Genomic DNA, 20,647 nt, shown 5'->3' with positions numbered 1-20,647 from the left:
GAGACCGCAAACTGCCTCCACCTCTGCGGTGGATGCTGGGGATGCACCATGATGTCGTGGCAGGGCTAGAAAGGGAAAGAAGCTCTAGGTGGACAACGTGGGCATGGGTGTTGAGCAGTTGTAGATAGCGTTCACCTCTGTAAATAAACTCTCTCGAATTATACTCTTTCTATGGTTAATTGTTGTGATGAGCTGAATTCCTGTTGTCCCAACCGTAAAACTGGATTCATGCCCCAGAAAAAGGCAGGATGTCCAATCCAGAGCTTCCACTGTCCGTTTTGTGCAAGGTTCCCAGCACACTACTGCTGTCCTTTCACAGTGACTCAACACATCAATCATGCCTCTTTCTCGGTGAGAATGAGGAAGTCTCCCACAATGTACAGTCACTCTCCATGTGTGCTCCTTGTACCTTTTGAAGTGCGACTGGCCCCACCGTCTGGACACCAAGGGTTATCTGCTGAGCAGCAATCTGTGACACTCACACACCTAAGTGGTGCTTGAGTGAGCATGATTGTGTGAGTAGTTAGACCCCAGGTGTGCTAATTGAGTTAGGGCTAAATAGTCTTGGCTGCAATGATTACTGACATTAGCATTAGCCTTGCCCGTGTCAACATCCTGCCTCCAGAAGAACCCCTCCCTTTCCCCCGGATCTGAGTAGAATCGTCAGTCTGTGGTGACTGCCCAACCACCGTACTGCCCCAGGCTTCCATTCCTCCTGTGAGGCCCTTTAAAGAGGCCCTTCAGCCAGCAGCAGAAGTGCTTTTCACACTTGACAGTCTTACACCCGGTCTCCCCCAACTAGACCCCTGGTATCTTTCGAACGTTACCCTAGTACCCTCCAATTAGGCCCCTGGTACCTTTCCGGTGTTACCCTGATCTTGCTCCAGTGTTACTCCACGTCAAAGACTGGTTACCCACAGTCAGAGCCGGTAGCCCTGAATCAGCCCTCTTAATATGTGGAGCTGTTCTGCAAGGGCTGTGCTCACCTCTGAGCAAGGTGTGATCCGTGCCGATCTGACATCACGCCGCCGTGGATGGATTTTTTTTGACGAAGTGGTATGATTCCTACGCATGAGCCTCATAATGAGATGCAAATGTATTATAATGAGGTTTCTGACATTGAAGGGCAGGCAATGCAGGCTGCCACTAACGGCGCGAGGGCCGATCAGGACAAGCTTTAGCACCGATATAAAACGTGATCGTCGCCTTGTGATATTTTCAGCTCCGGTCACTGAACCTGTCTGAGATTAATGGGAGCAGAAAATCCCAGCCTCACTTTTCTTTTTCTTGAAGGCAGGACCATTTTTGGCTCAGGAACATTATCACCACAGCAGTGGGACTACCACCCCAATCTTCCGGGAGGTGTCCAATTCAGAGGGAGCTTCTTGGATTGCTGTCCAACTAGGGACATTAAGCAGGTTGAGGAGGTAGAAGGATAATTCAGCACAGACAATTGATGGTTCAGCCGGCAGACTTCATCGTGTCCACAGGGAAACACTGATACAGATAGGGCATGAGAAACCTGGACAGAATGGAGGCACAAAATAGTTGGGAGGGAATGGCAACCACTTCCTCACCACCAGCATGATTGCTTTCTGCGGTCTGCAAGAGATAATAATAACATTGCAAGCCTGAACCCGGAGATGATTTCAAGCTGCCAATTTTCAACTTTAAAGGGCAGATTGCATGTTATTGTCATGGTACTCCAATCTTCTGTTGTCGTCCGATGAGTTGACGAGCTGCAGAAATAGCAGGGATCCCATGCGCCACTGATGAAATACCATTGTCTGGGGAAAATTTTTGTAACTTGTGTCCGAGCCAACTTTAATTTGCTTCCCAGCACTGACATTGCGTCAAGTGGCCAGAGCCAGGAATATGTCAGCAAACCAGCCCACATATTTTTCTCTAAATCTTCCCTACCCTCCTCTCCCAAACACCTTTGTAACCACGTCCAGGGATCCTCGTAAACCACACCATTTGCCATTTTTTTTACAAAAGCTGGGTCTAAACTGAAATTCATTACATGTCCTCAAAAAAACAGATAGTGACTTTGATTTTAGCCCCTAACAAAGAACAAAAAACAATACAGCACAGGAACAAGCCCTTGGGCCCTCCAGGCCTGTACCGGTTATGATACCAACCTTTGCCAAAACCCTCAGCACTATCTTGAGCCATATCCTTCTATACCCATCCTATCCATGTGTTTGTCAAGATGCCTTTTGAACACCTTTAATGTATCTGCTTCCACAACCTCCCCTGGCAATGTGTTCCAGACACTCACCACCCTCTGCGTAAAATACCTGCCTTGCACAGCTCCTGCAAATTTTGCCCCATGGACCTTAAATCTATGCCCCCTCGTGACTGACCCCCTCCACCCTGGGAAAGAGTGCCTGCCCATCCACTCTATCCATGCCCCTTATAATCGTATCGATCTCTATCAGGTCGCCCTTCAATCTCCGTTGTTCTAATGAAAACAGTCCAAGTCTATTCAGCCTCTCCGCGTAGCTAACACCCCCCAGAACAGGCAGCATCGTGGTAAACCTCCTCTGCACCGTCTCCAAAGCCTCCACATCCTTCTGGTAGTGTGGCGACTTGAATTGTGGGCAATATTCCAAGTGCGACCATACCAAGGTTCTACAGCATTACTTACCAGTTTTTATACTTGATGCCCTGTCCAATGAAGGCAAGCATTCTGTATGCTTTCTTGACTATCTTGTCCATTGGTGAGAATCGTGCCTGGAAAGTTTCTGGTCAAGGACCATTCATCAGAACAGTGGAAAGATAGAAATGTAGTAGGCTTTGAGCAAGTCCAGGGAAGAGGGGGAGGAAAAACTAAAGGACAGTCTGTGATGGGGTGGAGTGCTGGAGAGATTCAATAACTGAAACAATTCATGGTTTAGAAGCCAAATGGAGTGATAATGAGTACAGTAAAGAAACAAAAAATATGTCCAAATGAGGTGTGAATGGCTGCAGGGCAACCGTCCAAATGCAACATGAAAGAATAAAGAACGGAAGGAGACAAAACTGAATAGCAAAGAAGAAATAAAATGGGACAGCTGGGTGGTGCAGTGGTTAACACTGCTGCCTCGCAGTGCCAGGGACCCAGGTTCAATTCCAGCCGTGGGTGACTGCCTGTGTGGAGGTTGCACATTCTCCCGGTGTCTGTGTGGGTTTTCTCCTGGTGCTCAGGTTTCCACCCACAGTCCAAAGATGTGCAGGTTAGGTGGATTGGCCGTGGTCAATGCATGGGGTTATGTGGATAGGGCGGTGGAGCAGGCCATGGTAGAGTGCTCCTTCGGAGTGTCGGTGCAGACTCAATTGGTCGAATGACCATCTGCTCTATAGGGATTCAAGATAATTGAGGCAGAGGTTATGATCTGAAATTGTTGGACTCATTATTGGGCTAGAAGGCTGTAGAGTGTTGAGTCGAAAGATGAGGTACCGTTCCTTGAGCTTGTATTGAGCTTCATTGGAAAGCTATAGAACAAAGAAAAGTACAGCACAGGAACAGGCCCTTCGGCCGTCCAAGCCTGCGCCGACCATGCTGCCCGTCTAAACTAAAGTCTGCTACACTTCAGGGGTCCATATCCCTCTATGCCCATCCTATTCATGTATTTGTCAAGATGCTCCTTAAACCTCACTATCATCCCTGCTTCCACCACCTCCTCCGGCAGCGAGTTCCAGGCACCCACGACCCTCTGTGTAAAAAAGACTTGCCTCGTACATCGCCTCTAAACCTTGCCCCTCGCACCTTAAACCTATGCCCCCTAGTAATTGACCCCTCTACCATGGGAAAAAGTCTCTGACTGTCCACTCTGTCTATGCCTCTCATAATTTTGTAGCCCTCTATCAGGTCACCCCTCAACCTCCGTCGTTCCAATGAGAACAAACCAGGTTTATTCAACCTCTCCTCATAGCTAATGCCCACCATACCAGGCAACATCCTGGTAAATCTCTTCTGCACTCTCTCTAAAGCCTTCACATCCTTCTGGTAGTGTGGCGACCAGAATGGAACCTTATACTCCAAGTGTGGCCTAACTAAGGTTCTATACAGCTGCAACATGACTTGCCAATTTTTATACTCAATGCCCTGGCCAATGAAGGCAAGCGTGCCGTATGCCTTCTTGACTACCTTCTCCACCTGTGTTGCCCCTTTCAGTGACCTGTGGACATGTATACCATGATCTCTCTGTCAATACTCTTGAGGGTTCTACCATTCACTGTATATTCCCGACCTATATTAGACCTTCCAAAATGCATTACCTCACATTTGTCCGGATTAAACTCCATCTGCCATCTCTCCGCCCAAGTTTCCAAACAATCTAAATCCTGCTGTATCCTCTGCCAGTCCTCATCACTGTCCGCAATTCCACCAACCTTTGCGTTGTCCGCAAACTTACTAACCAGACCAGTTACATTTTCCTGCAAATCATTTATATATATCGAACAGCAAAGGTTCCAGCATCGATCCCTGCGGAACACCACTAGTCACAGCCCTCCAATCAGAAAAGCACCCTTCCATTGCTACTCTCTGCCTTCTATGACCTAGCCAGTTCTGTATCCACCTTGCCAGCTCACCCCTGAGGACGTCACCTTTTGTACCAGTCTGCCATGAGGGACCTTGTCAAAGGCCTTACTGAAGTCCATATAGACAACATCCACTGCCCTACCTGCATCAATCATCTTTGTGATCTCTTCGAAAACTATCACGTTAGTGAGACATGACCTCCCCTTCACAAAACCACGCTGCCTCTCGCTAATATGTCCACTTGCTTCCAAATGGGAGTAGATCCTGTCTCGAAGAATTCTCTCCAGTAATTTCCCTACCACTGACGTAAAGCTCACCGGCCTGTAGTTCCCTGGATTATCCTTGCTACCCTTTTTTAAAATAAATTTAGAGTACCCAATTATTCTCTTTGGTGAATACAGATGCCAAGGACAGAAAAGTCAGACTTGGGAGCCATGTGGAGAATTGAAATGCAAAGCGACAGGACACCCAGACTCGCACGTCTGGACTGAACAGTGGTGAACAGCCCAATCTCCATGTAGTCTCCCCCAATGCCGAGGAGAGCATATCATTTTTAAAAATAAATTTAGAGTACCCAATTCATTTTTTCCAATTAAGGGGCAATTTAGCATGTTCAATTCACCTAACCTGCACATCTTTGGGTTGTGGGGGCGAAACCCACGCAAACACGGACAGTGACCCAGAGCCGGGATCGAACCTGGGAGCTCGGCGCCGTGAGGCTGCAGTGCTAGCCCACTGCGCCACCGTACTGTCCGAGGAGAGCGTATCATGAGCAGCAAATACAGTATACTAAATTGAAAAAAAAACAAGTAAATTACTGTTTTACTTGGAAGGAATGTTTGGGACCTTGGACGGTGATAACGGAGGAGGTAAAAGGTCAGATGTTGCATTTTCTGTGTTTGCATGGAAAGGTGCAATAGGAAAAAGAGATGGTGTTGGGGTGACTGAGGAGTAACCCAGGCTGCTTACAGTAATCAGTCCGTTCAGAATGTTGAAAGGGGAAGAGAGGGAAAGATGTGCTTTGTGGTGCCATCATGCGAGTGGTTATGGGAATGGCAGAGGATGATCTGTTAAACATGAAGGCTAGTTTGTGAGAATGTGACAACTAGGAAACCCAATCCTGATTCTTGGAGGGTGGAGGAAGGGTAAGAGCAGAGGTGCATGAAATAGATTGGACACAGTAAAGCAATGTTTCACAAATTGTACAAAAAAGGCAGCTGTCGTTGGGACCCCCATAGCAACATATTTTAATTAGAGGAGGTGAATGGAGTTGAAGAAGAAACTTCACTGTGAGAACATTGTCATTTAATCTCTCAAGTCCTCCATGCTATCACAGACCGACTATTTTGTTCTTCCTCCCTCTTTTTCTCTCTGTCTTCGCACCTCCCTCCCCCCCACACCCTCACCATTTCCAGTTACTCTAAGCATATTACATTTCCTTCTTTCCTCGCTTTGTTGAAGTGTCATTGACCTGAAAACTTAACTCTGTTTTCCCTCACAGCTGCTGCCTGACTTGCTGACTATTTCCAGCATTTCCTGTTGTTGTTTCAGATTTCCAGTGTGTGCAGTATTTTGCTTTCATATTAAGATGATCCAGCATTGAATTACTGACCAAAGGTTGCTATATTCCTGCCTGCCACCATTTCACCTTCATTGACATTCAAGGTGACTGCGGCTCCCACAACAGGAAAGCAGGTGCCTATTTTACATTCAAAAGCCATGGTCCAATTATCATCTTGGTGCTGCAAATTAATTTCAAAGTTGAGATTGGAAGAGTGCTGCACAGTGTAATAGCTCAACAGCCAAGCCACAGCAGGTGGCACTAACTGGCCAGAAATGGCCAAGGGGGTTGGAGCTCTGGGACTGAGTCACCCTGAGGCTCGCAATCTAATTTCCAGCTGCCACCTATCAGTCTTGACGTCAGCCATGCCAGTTTTGGGCAGGAAGACGGTACTAAAATAGTTAAATTAGACCCTGCAATTCAAATGGTCCAGGCCTCATGCTGAGCTCTCCATGGGGAGCTTCTCTCCTGCACGTCCCAAAATCACTCCTCTGCCTCAGTTAACATTTAAGGCCAGTACACTTCTGCTGGTGTCTATACAAACCATGACGTTAATCAGAGACTAATTTGGTTCAGTCTTCATGGTGACTCAACTCCATGCTGTATTTCTGATGTTAGCGTGTGCATGGTATTTCTGTTGAAAGATAGATACTTAATTTTAGTTTGACCTCAATGAATAATTAACTGGCATTGAGCATCCCTATGAATCCTATGTAATCTCAGAATAGAAATCCTCATGTTTTGAGGTTATACGAACAAGTGCTGCTATAGCTTTAATCTGAATTGGGGGCGGAATGAAATCACATGATTTAAATAGCTGCTGTGTTGCAAAGCTTTAACTTTCTAAAATTAGCTTGTTTTTGCATGTGCACAAGCTGTGTGTAAATCAATTGCTGTTTGTGTATGTAGCTCACATGAGTGTGCATGAGCAGGTTTTTTTCATTTGTTTGGAAGGTTTCAATTAAGAGTTGTGAGAACAGATGGCAACTATTATGCAAGTGATCCAAAGGATGATACAGAGGGAGGGATGTACAGCTGGTAAGAGGAACAATATGCTGGCTGGGTGTTTTCTCGGGGTGGGTGGTGAGGACATCGGCTATAAATCTACCTTCAGATTCTATTGGCATGGGCCCAGGAAATTCTGAATTGACAATGGTGTGAGGCAACTCTGATTTGTGCCAACACCAATTCAGAATGCACAACTTCAGCCGTTGAAAGCTGGATTGCATTCTATTGAGAATTACCGTATATACTCGTGTATCATGCGACTTTTGAAAACCTAAATTGTAACCTAAATTTGGGGGGTCGCATGATACGCGAGATACAAAATTTGCGGGTGTGAAGTGCTGGCCAAGATTAGGCGGTTAGGCTGTTAAGCAGACCGTATCCATTTACGGTAAGTCAAATAGTACCCAGTAGTTAATGAAACTATTATATTTATTTTTGGACATAATGAAATATAAAACAGGAATACATATGTAGGTTAATTAACATTTAATAAAATAAAAACACTATTAAAACAAACTATTACAGGTAAACTAAAATCCTTCAAATTCGCTTTCATTGTTATCAGTGTCATCATCAAATAAAGCTTGGAATTCTTCTTCATCGAGGCAGTCGTCATACTGATCATCTTCCAGGTCTTCAATATTTTCATCCTCTTCTCCTGCATCTTTGAATAAAGCATCATCTTCACTTCCATCCAAAGCATTTGCTAGTCCACATTTTATAAATGCTTTAACAATCAAATCTCCAGCTATCTCAGCCCATGCTTCTTTTACCCACAAACACAATAGAGGCAAATCCGCAGCCTTCATATTCCCTCCCTTCGTAAATGATTTCTCTCCTTCCATCACCCAGTCATTCCATTTCTTTCTTATATTGTCTTTAAATGGCTTATTAATGGATACGTCAAGTGGCTGAACGACGCTAGTCAAGCCAGCTGGAACGATTGCTATACCGGTGTTCGATTCGCGAACAGCTTTCACAACAGAATCCACTCGATGTGACCTTTAACGTTGTTGCTTTGTTCCGCTTCGGCAACAACTTGCAGCTTCAATTTGGCAGTATATTTCTTCGCAGATCTTTTCTCCATAGTGGCTAAGGGTAGAATGTATTCGATCGTTGTTATGTGTTACGGTACTTGTTACGTGTTAGGTAACTGTTTATTATCGTGATTAGAAACAGCAAAACAGCTGTTTCTCATTCGGTTGTTTACGGTGGAAAGCCTAGCCTAGTGTCATCTGGTATCTCAAAAAAGTGACTCGCATGATACATAAGATATATGATAAAATCATGTTTTGGGGACGAAAATTTAGGGGTCGCATGAGACGTGAGATCGCAGGATACGCGAGTATATACGGTAAATCCTGCTTGCTCCGATAAGAATGGTAACACTGGGTATGATTTTTGGTTCCCCTGCCACCCTCCTTGTGTTTACATTGGCAACGGCATGAATGCTCACCTGGTGTGTGATGACCAGAAGAGTATGATGGAGATTTGTGCCTGTTCTCCTGACAGCTGCAATCCTCTCATTGTTTGCCCCTGCACAAGTTAAATGCTGCTTGCTGAAATAGTGACACATATTTCTTGCACGCCTTGCTTATACCTTCCTTTAAGATTCCACAATCAGTTGTGAAACTCCCCCACAATCTGACCCATGGGCCAACTTGAGCCCTCACCGAACAGCCCACTGGAGTCACCAAAATATTGAGATGCCATTTGGGTGCATGGGTGTGTCCGGTGGATTCTCGCAATACAGTCCAGAAAAACTTCCCATAAGAGAAAGATTGTGCGGGAGTGAAGGAATAAAGTCAACATGTGTCAAAGCTTCCATTATAATGAAACTTGTTATAAATGATGGGGCCAGCTTGCCATGCATTATATGGTGCTGCATAAATCAAAACTATGTGGAATGATGAGAAAAAGACTGTTTAGATGCCAAAATTATAAACAATTTTTTAAAAATCCAATCATTTCTGACATGCGCAGATTTGATTTTAAAGAAATATAGGACCAAATTTTCCATTCCTTAACTGCTCACCACTGACCTTGCTGAAAAATAAATTGGTGTGGTGAGGGAGGGGTTAATTATTGCATTTTTTTTTTGCTTTTATTTCAATGTGTGTAAATAATAAATCTTTCATTTCATTTGCAGGCGGAGCAAAACCTAAATTAAAATATTGTAGGTGTAGTTTCCTACTGAGAATTTTGAAAGAGCTTTTAAACTATGAGGGAGGCGCGGCGGCGGTGGGAGGCGGCCTGCTATTTACCGGCGGCTGGATCGTCTGGTCAATGCGATTTCCTACTGAATCCACCCCCTGCCGCTGGGAAACCTGCGGTGGGGTTTGCTAATGGCGGGACTGAAAAATCCCGCTGGCGAGAATGGCCAGAAAATCGGCCCTCTGCTTTCAGATATTTTGCAAGGAACGCTGTTCCAATCCTCCACTCAAAACCCCAGCTTTTGCTAATCAGATGGAGTTGTTCCTGCTGTCTTCGTTTCTGGATACATTGGGTGGGAAATTCAACTCGCAACTTTCCATTTTGCTGGGTTAAATCATGTAAGACTTCCAGGTGGTTCAGTCCTACACTGGGATTGCATTTGATGCCATTGTGGCTTGGGAGAATTTTAGCAAAGACACTTGCCTGAATCAGCCATAAGGGGCGGCATTCTCCCCTACCCGGCGTGACGGAGGGTCCCGGAGTAGGGGAGTGGCGCCAACCACTCAGGGGTCGCGCCTCTCCAAAGGTGGGGAATTCTCCCCACCCTTGGGGGCCAGCGCCGGAGCGGTTGCCACCAGAAGACCGGCGCAAAAAACCGGCGCCCCCGGCAGCGGGGCTGGCCGAAAGGCTTTCGCCGGTCCGCGCCTGCGCCGGCAGTGACGTCAGCGGCAGCCGGCCGCTGACGTCACTGCCGGCGCATGCGCGATGTGGGTTTCTCTTCCGCTTCCGCCATGGCGGAGGCCGTGGCGGCCGCGGAAGAAAATAGAGCAGCCAGGGCACTGGCCCGGACTCTGAGGGGGGGCCACCATGGGGGCACCCCCCGGGGTTCGATCGCCCCCCGCCCCCCCCAGGACCCCGGGGGCCTGCCCGCGCCGCTGAGCCCGCCGTTCCAGAGGTGGTTTAAACCTGAGGAAGGAGCTGCGCTCTGAAAGCTCGTGTTTGAAACAAACCTGTTGGACTTTAACCTGGTGTTGTAAGACTTCTTACTGTGGTTTAAACCTCGGCGGCGGGAGAGGCCTCCCAGCGGCGGGACTTCGGCCCAGCCGGGCCGGTGAATCGCCGCAGGGGCCTCTCCGATCGGAGTGGCGAGATTCCTGCCCCCGCCACTTCCCGGGTGGCGGAGAATCTCTGCCACGGCGGGGGCGGGATTTTAGGCGCCCCCAGGCGAGCAGGGTCGGAGAATTTCGCCCAAGGTTTCTTACATATGTAAATCAGTGTTCAATGCCTGTTGGAGGACTTAAAATGTGAAAGCTGGATACAAATGTGTCGGGCTTGTACCACGTATGACTGAGTTTGTCATACCTGGCATTGAGCAGCCTAATGAACAATCCTGAAAATGAAGCAGTGTGTTTAATACAGAAAATTGGGAATTTGGTGCTAAAAACCGTTAAATTAATTGGTGCTTTGAGTGAAGTAGCCTTGTATTCAGAATATGTATTTTGAAAACTTTGTACAATCATAGAGATAGCAAGCAGGTTGCTAAAGCAATTTCCCAGAGAACGTCAATGGTAGTAATCTCCGGATTACTCTCAGTGCCACACACCATTCAGTATAGAAATTAGAACATAGAAAAGATAAATGTGTGGCTTGAGAGATAGTGCAGAAAAGAAGATTAAAGATTCTTGGGACATTGTGACCATCCCTGAGGTGGGACCAGTACTGTCTGGACAATCACGATATGGGAAGAAAAATGGTAACAGCATTGATAAAGGAGAATAATACAGTTCTGGAGAAAGGTGGGGGTAACAGCATTGATAAAGGAAAAAAATACAGTGCCGGAGAAAGGTGATGTCCTAGAGAAGCTGAGGACAGAAACTATTTGGTTTGTTACCACAATATTGCTGGGCCTATTCTATAGGTCAACAACTGTTGGGAACAATATGGAGGAAGAAATCGGCAAGGAAATTACAAAGTAATGCCATGGGCTCTTTAATTAAGACTGGGATTCCAATGGAGTAGGGGGCAGAAAGGGGGAAAGAGTTTCTGAAGTGTGTTCAAGAGAGTTGTCTAGATCAGTATATTTTCAGCCGAATGACAAAGGAAGCATTGCTGGATCTCATTCTGGGGAATGAGATGGGTCAGTGGATCAAGTGGTGATAGGGGAAAATTCAGGGCACAGTGGCCATAGTATCACAAGATGCATGTTCGCTGTGGAAAGGGGTAGGGAGCAATCCAGAGTAAATTGGAGTAGGGCCAATTTCAGTGGGGTTACAAAGGATCTGGCCCAGGTAGTTTAGAATCAAACGTTGGCAGGAAAAGCTGTAATGGAACAAAGGACTGACTTTAAAGAGGAGACCATTCGAGGTACATTGCGACAAGGGAGAAAGCCAGAGCTCCCTGGATGACAATAAGTAAGATGAAGCAGGTAAAGGGATTGAGTGATGGGCATCGGGTTAATAATACATGCGAGAACCAGGCTGAATATAGAAAGTCCAAAGAGGAAGTGGAAAGAAAGGAAAGCACGGAAAGACTGACAGCTAACATAACAGGAAATCCAAAAGTTTTCTATAAATGTATTAGTAAAATTGTAGCATAAGATGGGTGGCAACAGTTAATAACAACTGAGGGTATTTACACCTGGAAGTAAAGAGCATGGCTAAATTAGTACTTTCCATCTGCCTTTACCAAGGAAGAAGTTGCTACAAAAATTGCAGGGAAAGAGTTGAGACACTGGATGGGCTAAATATTGATAAAGTTGAGGTACTAGAAAGGCTGGCCGTACTTAAATTTGATAAGTCATCAGGACCCGATGAGATACATCCAAGGGCCCAGTTTACAAGGGATAAAAGCAAATTGCTGCGGATGCTGGAATCTGAAATCAAAAGAGAAAATGCTGGAAAATCTCAGGAGGTCTGGCAGCATCTGTAAGGAGAGAAAAGAGCTCATGTTTCAAGTCCAGATGGCCCTTTGTAAAAGTTAAAAGGCATAGAAACTGGGAGATATTTATGCTGTAGGGTGAAGTTCAACGCAAACTGGAGGAACAACATCTCATATTCTGGTTAGGCACCCTACAGCCTTCCGGTCTCAACATTGAATTCAACAACTTCAGATGATTAACTCTACCCTACCTTGACCCCTTTGTTTTAATTCCATTTAATTTTAACTGTCTTTTACATTTAATTTCTTTTTGTCTTTCTTTATATATATATTTCCTCCCCCCCTTTTTCTCATTTTACCTCTCTCCCACCCATGTCCCTCCCTCCACATCGACATCTGTCACAGCTTACTCGCTGATTTCAGTTTCTCTACTGTTTGGCCTTTCACACCTTTTATTCTCTCTGGTGGTTTTTGTGGCCATGACTCACCTTTCATTCCCTCATCCGACGGTATAAATATCCCCCACTTTCTAAGCCTTTTAGCTTTGACAAAGGGTCATCTGGACTCAAAGTTAGCCCATGTCTCTCCTGACAGATGCTTCCAGACCTGCTGAGATTTTCCAACATTTTCTCTTTTGGTCCTAGGTTTACAAGAATGGTTCCAGTGATGAGAAATTTCAGTTATGAGAATAGATTGGAGAGGTTGGGACCTCTTCTTGGAGATAAGGCTATGAGGAGATTTGATAAAGATGTCCAAAATCATGAGGGGGCTGGACAGAGTAGATGGGGAGAAATAGTTCCCACTTGTAAAAGGATCAAGAACAACAGGGCACAGATTTAAAGTGATTTGCAGCAGAAGTAAATGTGAAGTGAAACAAACGTTTTCACACAGCGAAAGGTTCGGGCCTCGAATGCACTGCCTGGATGTTTGGTGGATGTGGCATTCAAGAGGGCATTAGATAATTATTTGAGTAGAAATAAACTACAGGGGTACAGGTAAAAAGCAGGGGAATGGCACTAAGTCATGATGCTTGTTTAGAGAGCAGGGGTGCAGACACGATGGGCCAAATGGCCTCCATTTGCACAGTAGCCATTTTATGATATTGAGGAAATTAAGGTTGGATGTTATGGAAGCACTGACAATAATCTTCCAATCCTTTTTAGACACACTGATGGTGCCTGAGGACTGGAGAATTGCAAATAATACATCTTTCCTCAAAAAGGATTGTAAGCAAAAGTCCAGCAAATGCAGGCCAATCAGTTTAACTTCAATGGTGGGAAAACTTTTAGAAATGATAATCTGGGACAAATGTGGTTTAATAAAGGAATGCCAGCGTGATTTTGTGAAGGCAAATGGTGTTAACTAATTTGATTGAGTTTTTTGATGAATTATAAAGAAAATTGATGAGGGTATTGTAGTTGATGTAGTGTAACTGGACTTCCAAAAGGTGTTTGTAAAAGTGCCACATATGAGGCTTGTTAGCCAAGTCAAAGCCTATGGATTCAAAGGGTCAAACTGGTGGCACGGATACAGGATTAGCTCAGTGACTGGACCAGCAGTATGGATACAGGGTTAGCTGTGTGACTGGAACCAGCAGTCTGGATACAGGGTTAGCTGTGTGACTGGAACCAGCAGCATGGATACGAGGTTAGCTGCGTGACTGGAACCAGCAGTATGGATACAGGGTTAGCTGTGTGACTGGAACCAGCAGTCTGGATACGAGGTTAGCTGTGTGACTGGAACCAGCAGTATGGATACAGGGTTAGCTGTGTGACTGGAACCAGCAGCATGGACACGAGGTTAGCTGGGTGACTGGAACCAGCAGCATGGATACAGGGTTAGCTGTGTGACTGGAACCAGCAGCATGGATACAGGATTAGCTCCGTGACTGGAACCAGCAGTATGGATACGAGGTTAGCTGGGTGACTGGAACCAGCAGCATGGATACAGGGTTAGCTGTGTGACTGGAACCAGCAGCATGGATACAGGGTTAGCTGGGTGACTGGAACCAGCAGTATGGATACAAGGTTAGCTGGGTGACTGGGACCAGCAGCATGGATACAGGATTAGCTCAGTGACTGGAACCAGCAGCATGGATACAGGATTAGCTCAGTGACTGGAACCAGCAGTATGGATACAGGGTTAGCTGTGTGACTGGAACCAGCAGCATGGATACAGGGTTAGCTGTGTGACTGGAACCAGCAGTATGGATACAGGGTTAGCTGTGTGACTGGAACCAGCAGTATGGATACGAGGTTAGCTGTGTGACTGGAACCAGCAGTATGGATACGAGGTTAGCTGGGTGACTGGAACCAGCAGCATGGATACAAAGTTAGCTGGGTGACTGGAACCAGCAGCATGGACACGAGGTTAGCTGGGTGACTGGAACCAGCAGCATGGATACAGGGTTAGCTGTGTGACTGGAACCAGCAGCATGGATACAGGATTAGCTCCGTGACTGGAACCAGCAGTATGGATATGAGGTTAGCTGTGTGACTGGAACCAGCAGTATGGATACGAGGTTAGCTGGGTGACTGGAACCAGCAGCATGGATACGAGGTTAGCTGTGTGACTGGAACCAGCAGCATGGATACAGGGTTAGCTGGGTGACTGGAACCAGCAGCATGGACACGAGGTTAGCTGTGTGACTGGAACCAGCAGTATGGATACAGGGTTAGCTGTGTGACTGGAACCAGCAGCATGGATACAGGGTTAGCTGTGTGACTGGAACCAGCAGTATGGATACAGGGTTAGCTGTGTGACTGGGACCAGCAGTATGGATACAGGGTTAGCTGTGTGACTGGGACCAGCAGCATGGATACAGGATTAGCTCAGTGACTGGAACCAGCAGCATGGATACAGGGTTAGCTGGGTGACTGGAACCAGCAGCATGGATACAAAGTTAGCTGGGTGACTGGAACCAGCAGTATGGATACAGAGTTAGCTGGGTGACTGGGACCAGCAGTATGGATACGAGGTTAGCTGTGTGACTGGAACCAGCAGTATGGATACAGAGTTAGCTGGGTGACTGGGACCAGCAGTATGGATACGAGGTTAGCTGTGTGACTGGAACCAGCAGTATGGATACAGAGTTAGCTGGGTGACTGGGACCAGCAGTATGGATACGAGGTTAGCTGTGTGACTGGAACCAGCAGTATGGATACGAGGTTAGCTGTGTGACTGGAACCAGCAGCATGGATACAGGGTTAGCTGGGTGACTGGAACCAGCAGTATGGATACAGGGTTAGCTGGGTGACTGGAACCAGCAGCATGGATACAGGGTTAGCTGTGTGACTGGAACCAGCAGCATGGACACGAGGTTAGCTGGGTGACTGGAACCAGCAGTATGGATACAGGGTTAGCTGTGGCCAACCGTCAGGACCCAACCCGGCCGACCTTCGCGACCCACGGCGGCCAATCTTTGCGACCCATGCCGGCCGACCTTTGCGACCCACGCCGGCCGACCTTTGCGACCCACGCCGGCCGACCTTTGCGACCCACGCCAGCCGACCTTTGCGACCCACGCCAGCCGACCTTTGCGACCCACGCCAGCCGACCTTTGCGACCCACGCCAGCCGACCTTTGCGACCCATGCCGTCCGATCTTTGCGGCCCACGCCAGCCGACCTTCATGGCTTACGCCTGGCTGACCTGCGCAACCCACCATTTTCTCTTATCTTGTTTGCTGCTGACAAAAATGGAGGAAATGGTTTTGGGTCACTTTGGCCCTCGTACACGCTCCTCCAATGAAACCTGTTGGATGAAGGTGAAGCCTTCCGGTGTCGGAAAGTATGGAGTCTCCATCTGTCCAAAGTTCTGCATTTTTTTCCTGTACAATTTTATCACATTAAACCCTCCCTCGAACATGTTAACAAAAATAAAACTAAAATTAATTAAATAAATGAATAACCCCCCCCCCGCCCCGAACTTGTAAACTAAAAAGCTGCGACCGTTTTTTAAAAAAAAAGTGGCCGCATGCGCATAGTTTTGCGCATGCACGCCGATGATCTGGCACAGTGCGCAGTGCGGCCGCATTTTTAAAAAAAATGTTCGTGGCCATTTTGAAGGCCGCTTGCAGCCGCCGTTATTAATAGCTGGCTGCTGTGGCTGTTGCGCGCAGCTTTGCGCGATCAGGAGCACCGCGACCCTCCCGACACCGACTCCGCTCCGACCCGCCCGCGGGTCCACCCCCAGGCTTGCCAATGCTTGAGCTGTGTGACTGGAACCAGCAGCATGGATACGAAGTTAGCTGTGTGACTGGAACCAGCAGCATGGATACGAGGTTAGCTGTGTGACTGGAACCAGCAGCATGGATACGAGGTTAGCTGTGTGACTGGAACCAGCAGCATGGATACAGGGTTAGCTGTGTGACTGGAACCAGAGTCATGCTGTACAGCTATTCTGTGGACTGGAGGAAGGTCTACAGTGGTGGTCCCCAGGGATTGGTATTCAGACTACTGCTTTTGGCGATCCACGCAATGACTTAGACTTGGGTGTGCAGGGAACAGTTTCAAAATTTGTGGAAGACAACTACCTTGGAAAAGCTGTGAACTGTGTAGAAGGTTGATGGAATGGGTGGATATGTGGCAGATCAAATTTAATACAGAGCAGTGTGAAGTGATAGATTTTGGAAGGAAGGACAAAGAGGCAACATAAAATAAAGGATGCAATTCTAAAAGAGGTGCAAGAGTAGAGTCCTGTGTTTATATGTGCACAAATTGTTATAGTGGACAGTACGAGTTGAGAAAGGGAAAGGCATATCAGGTCCTGGAATTTATAGATTGAGACATAGGGCGGGATTTAGCGGCAGTTCTTGCTGGTGGGAAATTCCAGTCCCACTCCAGCGCATGGGGTTCCCGACAGTGAGGGGTGCCGTCATGGGGAAATCCCATTGACAGCGGCTAGACCGCTGGCGGGCCACTTCCCACGCCGATAAACACGCAGCAGGGTGGTCGGACAATCCCGTCCATAAAGTATAACAACAAGGAAGTTATGGTGAATCTTTATAAAATTGATTCACCCTCAACTCGAGCAGCATGACCAATTCTGGATACCACACTTTAGTAAGGATATAGAGGGGGCACAGAAACGATTTTGAAGAATGGTTCCAGGAAGGAGGAACTTTAGTTACATGGATAGATTGGAGAAACTGGCGCTGTTGTCCTTGAGAGGAGATTTAATAAGAGTGCTGACAATCATGAGGGATCTGGACTAAGTCAGTGGGGAGAAACTATACCCATTAACGGAACAGTCAGGAACAAGAGCACACCGATTTAAGGCAAATGACAAAAAGACCAAAGTTGGCATGAGGAAAAGCTTGTTTACACAGTGAGTGGATAAGATCTGAAAAACACTGCCTGAGGTTATGGTGGAGGCAGTTTCAATGATGGTTTTTAAAAGAAAATTGGAGAGTTATCTGAAGAGAAATAATTTGCAGGATTCTAAGGAAAGGGTGGCTGAGTGAGACTAGCTGAGCTGCTGTTTGCAGAGAAACAGAACAGACACAAATGTCAAATGGCCTCCTTCTGTGCTATAACCATTCTATGATTCTATGAAAATATTAACTATGCTACTTGGGGAGCAATATCCCTTTACGGAAGAAGAAAAATTTGGATAGTGAGAGTGTTTGCGGCTGCAGCTGACATTTTAACGCTCTCTAGAAAGTCAAGGAATGGTTGCCACTGCCGGGAGAACCCCAGCAAGGACCCTCTCAAGGTCTCCACACCCGGGCTTTCGAGTCTCTCCACATTAACAAGATCCGTCTCTGGGCTACCACGGAGGCAAAGGCCAAAACCTCGCCCTCTTTCGCTTCCTCCACTCCCGGATCCTCTGACACCCCAAAGATCGCTATTCCTGGACTCTGCTTCACCCACGTACCCAAAATCCTGGACATAGCCCTTGCAAAGCCCTGCCAGAATTCTTTAAGCGCCGGGCATGCCCAGAAAACATGTTTCGCTGGACTCCCTGAACATCTCGCACAGCTGTCCTCCACTCCAAAGAACTTGCTCATTCTCACCGTCATCATATGTGCCCGATGTACCACCTTAAACTGAATTAAGCTGAGCCTGGCACATGATGAGGAGGAATTTACCCTGTCTAGGACATCAGCCAAACAGGCCCTCATCCAGCTCCCCACCCAGCTCCTCCTCATGCTTGCCCTTCAGTTCCTCCACTGGGGCTTCCTCTGCCTCCTGCAGTTTTTGGTAGATGTCCGACACCTTCCCCTCTCATCCCCAGATGCCAGGCACCACCCTGTCCTGAATCCTACGAGGGGGTAGAAACGGAAATGTCCCCACCTGTTTTTTGAGAAAGTCGCGGACTTGGAGGTATCTGAAGACGTTTCCTGGGGGCAGGCTGAATTTCACATCCAGCGCCTTCAAGCTAGGGAAAGTCCCATCTATGAACAGGTCTCCCATCCTTTTGATGCCTGCCCTGTGCCAGCTTTGAAACCCCCCATCTATCTTGCCCGGAACAAATCTATGATTATTCCGTATTGGGGTCCAAACTGAGGCCCTTTCCTCCTTCCTGTGCCTTCTCCACTGACCCCAGACCCTCAGTGCCGCCGTCACCACCGGGCTTGTGGTGTATTGTGCCGGCGAGAACGGCAGCGGTGCTGTTGCTAGTGCCCCTAGGCTGGTGCCTTTGCATGACACCGCCTCCAGCTGCCCCCACACCGACCCCACCTCCATTACCCATTTCGTAATTATGGCTACATTAGCCGCCCAGTAGCAGCTACAGAAGTTTGGAAGCGCCAACCCCCCACCCCCCACCCCACCCCTCGACTGCGCTCCAAAAACAGTCTTTTAACTTGCTGGATCTTGTTGGTCCACACAAATCCTGTGATAATCCTGTTCACCCGCTTGAAGAAAGATTTGGGGGTGAAGATGGGAAGGCACTGGAAAACGAACAGAAATCTGGGGAGGACCGTCATTTTCACAGTCTGCACCCTTCCCGCCAGGGAAAGCGGGAGCATGTCCCACCTTTTAAAGTCTTCCTCAATCTGCTTTACAAGCCAAGACAGATTGAGCCTGTGTAGGGCATCCCAGTCCCTGGCCACCTGTATACCTAGGTAATGAAAGCTCCTCTCCACCATCTTGAGCGGGAGCTCTCCCAGTCTCTCCTCCTGACCCCTAGTATGGATTACAAACAGCTCACTTTTCCCCACGTTCAACTTGTACCCCGAGAAGCTCCCAAAGTCTCTTAGGATCCGCATGACCTCCCCCATCCCCTCTAGCGGGTCCAAAATATACAATAGCAGGTCGTCTGCGTCAAGCGAAACCCGGTGCCCCCCCCCCCCCCTCCGTTCCTTGAAGTCCTCAGCACTATGGCCAATGGCTCAATTGCCAGAGCAACTAGTAGCGGGGATAGGGGGCACCCCTGACTCGTTCCTCGGTGCAGCCTAAAATACTCCGACCTCAGCCGGTTTGTGGATACACTTGCTACGAGGGTCTGATACAGTAGCTTGACCCACCCTATGAATCCCTCACCAAATCCAAACCTACCTAACGCTTCCCACAGGTACTCCCATTCCACCCGGTCAAAGGCTTTCTCTGCATCCATTGCAGCCACTACTTGTGCATCCCCTCCTTCTGAGGGCATCATGATAATGTTTAGGAGCCTCCTCACATTCGCGTTCAATTGCCTGCCCTTGACGAAACCCGTCTGATCCTCATCAATCACTCCCAGGACACAGTCCTCTATTCTAGTAGCCAAAATGTTAGCCAGCCGTTTGGCATCCACGTTCCGGAGCGATATCGGCCTGTGGGACCCACATTGAAGCGGATCTTTCACCCTCTTCAGGATGAGCGAGATAGTAGGCTGCAACATCGTCGGGGGGGGGGGGGCGGTTCCTCTCTCCTTAGCCTCGTTAAAGGTTCTTAGCCGGAGTGGGCACAGCAGCTCTAAGAATTTCTTGTAGAATTCTACAGGGAAGCCGTCCGGACCCGGGGCCTTGCCCGACTGCATACTCTCTAGGCCCTTAACTGTCTCCTCCAACTCAATCGTGGGCCCCAGTCCCTCCACCAGGTCTTCGTCCACCCTTGGGAACCTCAATTGGTCCATAAATTGCTTCATCCCTTCCCCTCTCACCAGGGGCTCTGACTCGTACAGTTAACAGTAAAACTCCTTGAAGACTTTGTTGATCTTCTCTGGGACCTGCCTTATCCCTCACTCCCCCGATCTCCCTGGCCGTTTCTCTCCTGTGAAGTTGGTGTGCCAGCATCCTACTTGCTTTCTCCCCATACTCGTAGCCTGCCCCTTTCACCTTCCTCAGCTGTGCCTCTGCCTTCCCAGTGGTCAGCAGATCAAACTCCGCCTGCAGTCTCCGGCGCTCCTTTAGCAGCCCCTCCTCGGGTGTCTCTGCGTACTTCCTGTCTACTCTGAGTATCTCTCCCACCAGCCTCTACCTCTCCGCCCTCTCCCTCTTCTGTCTATGGGACCTAAAAGAAATTAACTCCCCTCCAATAACTGCCTTCAAAGCCTCCCAGACCATTGTTGCTGTTACCTCCCCTGTATCGTTTG

General features: G+C 47.7%; 1 protein-coding gene across 3 annotated transcripts in view; it reads left to right on the top strand.

Annotated features, from left to right (window-relative positions):
- csrnp3 (cysteine-serine-rich nuclear protein 3) overlaps positions 1–20,647 on the top strand; it is a 349,348-nt gene that overhangs the window by 146,308 nt on the left and 182,393 nt on the right. The window contains exon 2 of one of the 3 annotated variants that reach the window (XM_038789723.1): positions 6,080–6,223. The exons of the other annotated variants lie outside the window; for them this stretch is intronic. The gene's annotated coding sequence lies outside the window, so the exon portion shown is untranslated. The remainder of the gene's footprint in view (positions 1–6,079; positions 6,224–20,647) is intronic. 3 annotated transcript variants of the gene reach the window in all.

Source organism: Scyliorhinus canicula, chromosome 2 (assembly GCF_902713615.1).
Source record: "Scyliorhinus canicula chromosome 2, sScyCan1.1, whole genome shotgun sequence".
Taxonomy (NCBI): Eukaryota; Metazoa; Chordata; class Chondrichthyes; order Carcharhiniformes; family Scyliorhinidae; genus Scyliorhinus; species Scyliorhinus canicula.
This window is presented reverse-complemented; position numbering and strand designations above follow the sequence as displayed.